Below are 8,320 nucleotides of genomic sequence, written 5' to 3' on the forward strand. Positions count from 1 at the left end.
ACTTTTGTGAACCTTCTTTTTTGCCCAGTTTTAGAGCTTCTGTTCTGAGGAGGAATTTTGTTCCTTCCTGTTGCGTTATCTCCTTCCCCCCAGTAAGCAGTCGGTGTGCTTACACACATCTGTAGTGCCTGCACTTGCTGGAACTGTGGACCTCAAGAGAGTTCCTTTGCTGTAATCTCTCACCCAGAGTCTGCCACTGGTGCTGCCACAACTACTTTCTGACTCCCACAGAGTTCTGGGGACCAGTATGCTGCTTCGGATCCCTAACTCCTGGGCTGTGCTGACCAGCAGAAAATAGAGGACAAATAGGAAGACTGACTGTCTCACTGCCATCTGCCGAGTCTCATCTAGGGCAGCAAGAGGGGAGACATTTGCATTTAGATCCTGGTTTTAAGGAAGCAGAGAAAAAGACCCAACATGGTGGCGCATACCACCAATCCCAGCACTCTGGGAGGGTGAAATAGGAGGATTGAAAATTTGAGCCCAGTCTGGGTAATTTATGATTTAGCAAGACCCTGCCCCAAAATAAAAAAATAAAATAAAGAAAGGGCTGCAGATATAGCTCAGTGCTCAGGCCCTGAGTTCAATCTCCTGTACTGGAAAATATAAAGTAGAAGAACAATCTTGTTCTCTTGTCAATGAAGAGGGGCTCAAGAGGATCTGAGTGTGACATCACCACTTCTACCATAGTAGTCAAGTGTTTTGAGTAACCCCAGCCTGATTGTAGCTCAGTGGTAAAATACTTGCTTAGCAATTACAAGGCCTTGCGTTGAACCTCCAGTATGTGCAAGCAAGACACACACACAAAAAAAAAAAAAAAAAAAAGAAAAAAAGAAAAAAAGAAAAAGAAAAAGAAAAAACCACCAGAGTGTGGATTCCTTGGATTGGGAACCAGTGGAGAATGAAGGGATGAATATTCCCAGGCAGCCACTGATAAGGATTAAACTTAAAGAACTAAATGTAAAGTAAGAGAACTACACCCATCAAGGATTGAGGCTTTTCTTTCTTTTCATGGTGGGCAGACTTTTTAGATCTTCACACATAGATCCTTTACCAATGTCACCATTGGCTTTAAGGTACCTTACAGTTATGAATATCCAACAGAGAGAAGAATCCCGACTTAATCTCAGTGCATGGGCATGCAACTTAGTCTTATAGTTATTTCATTGTATAATTGAGAACATCAGCTAGGACATCCTTTCTGGGGTTCTAGCTTTCTCCCATTCTGCTGGGACATAGCCGTAGGTCGATCAAATAGAATATGCGTGGGAAGCACATCCCAAGCAGTATGGGTTGAGCACCTACGTCCCAGGCTAGGGCTGCAGCTGTCCAAGAGTTCCTCTTGGGAAGAGCACTTCCTAAAGACACAGCAAAAGGCCTTTCTCCGATGCTATTCTCTGTTCAAAACATTTTCTTTCTGCACAGAGAATGGCAGAACCCTGTATAGGGTGTTCACATTTTTCTAGGTTCCCATTCCACTGGTAAACTGGGGATGGGAGGCCTGTTGTGAGACAGGAAAATCCTGTATCTCTTAGTCTGACAAACAACGCTGCCGCAATAAAAGCCACAGACAAACATTACTGATTATTTCTCATCACTTAAGAAGCAAATGTAGAGAGAGGGAACTCAGGGTGCTGTTTGTGTTGCCGAGCTCTAAGAACATGTGATGAATGGTTACAAGGAAGGCTCTGGGCTCTGGGAGGCTTTCGGTTGTCCTGAGAACTCCTCTGCCCACTGTCCTCAAGGGGTTGACTGGGGGCTTCTCATCAGTGCTGACAGCCAGACGGGGGTACACAGAGGTAGTGCTGTGATCTCCTCTGCTAATGTAGCCTGAGGAAGAATGCCAAAGAAAGAATGTTCTTTTATTCAAGTGAGCTGGAGGTTATTTACTGAATGGAAATCAATTCTTTTGAGATTAAAAAATAGTCTGACTACAGATCCTCTTCTGAACACTAACGTCTATAACGTAATGCAGGCAAGAATGACCTCAGGATTGCCTCTTTGATCCTCTCCCTTCTCCCAGTGCTCCCATCTGCAGGTAATCTTGCATCTCCGTGGGAATTTCTGAATGCGCTCACCCCAGGCTATGATTTGGGATTATACCAAAGTCCCGTCTGAAGTCCTTATAAAGGAATATCAGGCAGCTTGACAGACTGTCGAGAGATCCTTATTGGGTCTTAGTTTACACTTCTATTACATAAGTCTCTGTGATTAATGGTTGTCAATAGTTGTACAACTTGGATGAGATTATTTATGCCCATTGATTAATGGGCAACTCAGTCCATTGGTTAAGGGGAATAAATAATGAGCCAAGTGGGCATGATGCATGTGTAAAAACCTGGTTGTGTGGGTAGGAATGTGTGCTTGAGAATGTTGGAAGCTCCTTGAAATAATGGCTTGAGAAAAGTTAGCATCTCCTGGAGACCAAACAGTTACAGACAAAGGGATTGAACTGGAAGATAACAGAAAAACAGTTAGTTAGATGCTTAGGTGCTTCCTTGAGCGTTGTGGTTGAACTGTGACTATTCCTGACTTTTGCTTCCAGGAAAATACCACTAGGGATGACAAAGTCTGTTCTCACCTTATAGTGTACCACCTGTCCAGGGCATGTGATCAATCAGCACAAGCTCTGTGAAAGAATCAACCAGGAAGAACAGTCTTTCTTCGGTGGAAGAAGAAAGACACAACCTCATAAGAAAAGCTTCGGATAGTCAAGTCCTTCCTTTACCCTGTACGCAATAGATTCTTTCACACTCCTGATTTCTTAAGTAAATATGCCATAGATGAGAGGTGTGTGGAGTGCTTAAGGGAGAGTTTATAATTTGTTAGGACACATGCACACCTTTAATACATTTCAGCTTTTAGTAATTGTAAGTTCTTAGCTTCTCAGGAGTAGAGAAATTACTAAGACAATGATCCAGCCCTCAGAGGATTTGAGGTCTGCTCCAGTGTGTATGAATAGGCTCTCCTCAGTCTTGGAATCCTCTTTCACAAGCCCAAATCACAGGAAACCCCCACTCCTCAGATCATTTCTCTTAATGGACCCTTTCCCATTTAGAAAATGTCTTAACCTTTCTGCTATTTACAAAAGCATAGTCTATCTAGAGCTTTATGTCCAAACCTCTGAATTTTCTATAACGATGTAAATGTTCTATGCTTGTGCTGTCTAATAGCATAACATTAGCCATTGACTGAGGAGCTGATTTTTATTAAATGTACATACAAATTGCCATACAGCTAGTGGGTAACAATTTGGAACTGTAGACATGTATCACATGTTCTTAATAAAACTGAATATAGCATAAGAAATGACAATTCATCAATCCTCATTTTGAAGAAGAGAAATGTATTCACTCATTCAGAAGAGATTTGTCAAGCATTACAGTATGCTAGGAACAATGATATAACATGGCATTCACGGACTAGCCTTCAGGGATCCAGGGCCAATTGATAAATAATTCATCAGTGCTGCTAACAGGTATCTTTTGGTGCCTCTACTGCAGCCGTTTGCCCCTACCTTGCTTGGTCCTTTCTCCAGACAAACCTGATGTATCAGAAGCTTCTGACTGCTTAAGCCTTAGAGTAAACATCATCAGGCAATATCTCTGCATTATAAAAAGGGGGCTCCCTGTACTGATATGACTGACAACACAGTGTTTAATTTCCTGCCCATTAAAGAAAAAATGATGAGAAACCCACACAGGAGAGATTAAGAAGAATTTCTCATACGTGTTACTCACTGGTGCGCTATCATTTACAGAAATACGTAAAAAATAATTTAAGAGAATGGTAGCGATTTCATCTATTTTCTTTCCTAATATCTTTATGTTAGAAGATATATGATTTTCCTGGTGTGGCAGTTTGCCCTCTGGCGCCATCAGACATTGTAGATGTGATTATATAGAGCTATTTAAATATAGTCATGCATCTTTGTCTTTTTGGTCAATCACAATTTCTAGTTACTCTTTTAAATGAAGTGTAGTTTTTAAAATGTAACCGAATGTTTCTAAGTCATCTGGCCTTGAGGCCATTCTCTTAGTTATTATTTAAATAAAAATAATTTTGAATTTTGCCTAGCAAATTCTAGTTGCAGCACACTTTTCCTTTTTGCATGTTCCTGTTTCTCTGTGTGTGTGTGTGTGTGTGTGTGTGTGTGTGTGTGTGTGTGTCTGTGGTTCACGTTCACACTTCTCAAAGGAATTTGAAAGGGGAATGAGTGATTGGAGCAGAGATTCAGGAGTGTTGAGTCTACTGTTCTGGGACAGTTGATGGAATTTAGGGTTGTCATTTGACTGAAGACAGCGTGAGCAGACCACCTGGCAATGTGTTTTCATGAAGTCTTGATACTTCTGCCAGATCCACATAGGAGAATGTGATAATTCATCCTAGGTCCCTGGGAAACCTTTATGAGAAGAAGACCCCTGTTGTTTTACTACACTGAGCTTATAATTCCCCAGAGTGGGAGGACATGTAAGCCCCCCTCCCTTTTCCATTTTACGATCCAGGATGTGACATAATTTATATGTTTCTTTAATGATAATAACCTTTATTTTATTTATTAATTTTTATTTGAAAAGTGAAAGTGAAGAGTGAAGGAGAAACTGGCTCTATAGAACAAGCCTGGGCCAAATAGACAAAGAAAAATCAAGAAAAGGATGCCTTAGAGAAAGCAGGAAGGGCTACTGTGAAGAAAGTCAGGGTAGTTAAGATAGCCTTTCAACAAAGAAAATAAGTTCAATTTTTCTAGTTATAAACATGTCACATGTACACTGTAGAAAAAGCCTAAAAACATAAAAGTACTTTTTTTTTTTTTTCATACTAGGGATTGAACTCCAGACTTTGCTTTTGCTAGGCAGGCACCTATGCTGCTGAGCTATCTCCTCAGCCCCACATAAGAATATGAAAAGGTAAACTTATTTGAAAGTTAAAAGCAATCATAATTCACATTTGGGTGGTCATCTTGATACTATTGTATCTGTATATGCATGCCTTGCACGCATGTGTGCACACACACACACACACACACACTACACTTATACACACACATATACACTGTTAGATGAGATCTTTTAAAATTTAGGATACTTTACATTCTTTTACTTTTAATTAAATTTTTTTTTATCATCCTGTGCTCTTCTCTTTACAAGAATCCAACAATGTTAATAGCCTGATGTTTGTTCTTTCACAAATTTCTACACGATCATACAATCACAGGAAGCCACAGCATATGTCAATCCACCAAAACTAGAGAAAAAAATCATTTATTTATTTATTTGGCACAGGGTCTCACTACGCAGCTTGGACTCGTAGTGATCCTCCTATCTCAGCCTCCCCGGCACTGGGATTACAGGTATGTGCCACCACACGCAGTTTAGGCTGCCAACATGGCACAGGACCAGCACGGCATGAGGTACTGGGAATCGAACTTGGGTCTGTGCACTTGCCAGGCAGGCATTTATGTCAGTGTGCTATCGCCTCAACCCTGCAAACTTTTTAAGACTTGAGAATCAGCTTGGACACTACCACCTGAATTCCTTTTTACTGTACATTAATTTTGGTGTCATACTTGTTTTACATTACAGAAAATAATTCCCAGTTCTTAAATATGACATTAGGAAAAACAAAAAACAAAATATGAAAATAAACATGATCAACTATTGAATGATCAGTTACTTCAAGATAATTATGCAATGTCCAAGAGATACCAAGTATTATATTGCTTTGGAAAATTACAGTACATCCCATGGCATCTCTGTGGTTTTGTTAGTGTCCTGCGTGCTTCATGCAGTTTGGGAAACATGGGTCTGTGGGATAGGATGGATGCTTAACAGGTTCTTAACTTTTACAATAATAATTATGTTTAAAGCAAAAGTACTCCACGGTATTGTGAAATTTATAACATGTAGAATTAAAACCTATGACAATAAGAACATGAAGGACAGGAAGGGGGAAATGAGTGTATATTGTTATGAAGTTTTAGATTATTTGAAGCTAGACCGAGATAAGTTAACAATGCATATTGTAACCCCTAGAGAAACTAATAAAATCCAGCAAGGAGTGGCGATAAAATGGATAGGACACAATAGTCCAAGAGAAAATAGGTAAAAATGAATAAAATATAAGTAGTATAAATAGCAAGGTTATAAGTTAGAACCAATAATATTGGTAACAAAATATAAATTACCTAAGAACTCTAATTAAGACAGGAATTGTCAAATTGCATGAAAAGTCACATATCTTAAAAGAAAGAGAACAGAAAAATATATCATGAAAATAGCAATCACTCTAAATGTGGAACAGCTTTGCTAATATCAGGTGAAATTTTTATTTATTGTTTTTGTATTTTTGAGAAAGTTCAAGCTGGCCTTGAGCTCACTTTGTAGCCCAGGTTGGTTTTCGACTTGCAATGATCCTCCTGCCTCAGCCTCCCTAGTGCTGGGATTATAGGCATGGACAATTTTAGAATAAAGACTATTATGAGGAATGAAAAAAATTCTTTAATGATATGAAAATCAAAGGAAAGAAAATCAACTTATCTTCATATTTCCAGTAATAGAGATTGAAACACATGAAGCAACTCTTGAGAGTACTGGAAGCAGAAATACACAGATCTATAATTACAGCTAGAGATTTCAACAATATTCAATCATTTATAGCTGGGAAAAGTATATAAAAAATAGGTCTAGAGAAGAATTGAATAACACTAAAATCCAGCTAGAACTATACCTATGGATGTTAACATCTACAGAAACTTCACCACCAAGAGTAGAACTTATTCTTTACAAATGTGTATATATAACATTAAATAAGAGAGACCATACTCTAGTCTATAAAACAATTCCCCCAAAATGTATTTATTTAAATGTATTAATGTCTCATGAAACAGTTTTTCGGCTGTGCCACAAACATTACCATATATTTGCATTTTTGTTCAATTTGAAATATTTTCTAATTTTCTGGTTGTTCTGTCTTTGATCCCTCTAGAGGTGTACTGTTAGCTCCTGGTATCTGGCATTTCCCCAGGAATCTTTCTATTATAAATTTCTAATTTAATTCCATTGTGGTTATAAAATACATGCTATATTGTCTCTACAGTTTAAAACTTACTGAGGCACTATCGTTTCCATCACTTTAAAATATACTGATACCTTCTAAGTTTTTCCTTGTTTCTATAATTACAAGTTTAGATTTTTTTTTGCCCTTGGCATTTAGCAGCTGTTGGATCCAGCCTGTGTAGAGTCTTGTCATTTTGGTTTTTATTTCTGATACTGTCCTCATGCTAATAAGTCTGATATTCACACTTTCCATTGATTTTTTTGTACCATGTATTTCTGTCTGCTTTTTCATACTTTCTAATTCTTTGTTTTTCATTCATGTCTTGTCTTTAATTTAGTTAACTATTGGTCTCTTCTTTAAATCCACTGAACATTTCCTTGGTAAAATCTTTTGTTTAATTAAATTAGCTTTGAGCTCATTAAACATCCTATCCATTTAAGATATATGGACCTCTGGGATGAGGAAATAGGTTGGTGGTCTAAGCACCTGCCTGGGAAGTACAAGGACCCAGGTTCAATCCCCAGCACCATATGCCATGCCAACCCCAGATCCTCAAGTGTGCCGCGCTGACCACCAAAACCAGGTATAGTGGTGCATATCTATAATCCCAGTGCTGGCGAGGCTGAGACAGGAGAATCACTACAAGTGAGACCCTCTACCAAATAAATAAATAAACAAACAAATAAATAAATAAGATGTATGGTTCTCCTTTTTTCTGTTCGTTGTGTCATTTGTTTTTTGATCTCTTTGCTTATAACTTCTCATCAGTGTCCATTATCACAGTTTTTGCAGGGTTAGAGATTTGGGGAGGGATCTTGTCACCTTGCTTTCTCATATTTCTATTGTTTTTGTGTGGGGGTTGGAGGTCAAGGCTGGAAAAACTGGGCTGCTTCTGTGGACATCTCAGTTAGATTCCTTCTCCCTGTGATGTGTCTTTGAGTTTGGTTATGTTCGGTTTTTATGCCTTTTTTTCAAACTGTTTGGAATAATATTTAAGGGTTTTCTTAGAGTCCAGTTTTTTTCTGGGCTCTGAGTTACCAGCCCCCATCAGAGAGGAGAAAATAAACCACACTAATGTTGGTGACACAAAGACAAACCAGATATTGTCATACAGTAAAAACCGACTTAAAAATCTCTGCCACCATGAACTCTAGAAAAGAAATCAGCAATCACAATAGTCAAAGACAAATTGGATATTGATATAGCATAAGAACTAATAATAGACACATTGTCCTTAAAAATGGAAGAGAACTTCAACAATTAT

The sequence above is a fragment of the Octodon degus genome, unplaced genomic scaffold (assembly GCF_000260255.1).
Source record: "Octodon degus isolate 3935 unplaced genomic scaffold, OctDeg1.0 scaffold00067, whole genome shotgun sequence".
NCBI lineage: Eukaryota > Metazoa > Chordata > Mammalia > Rodentia > Octodontidae > Octodon > Octodon degus.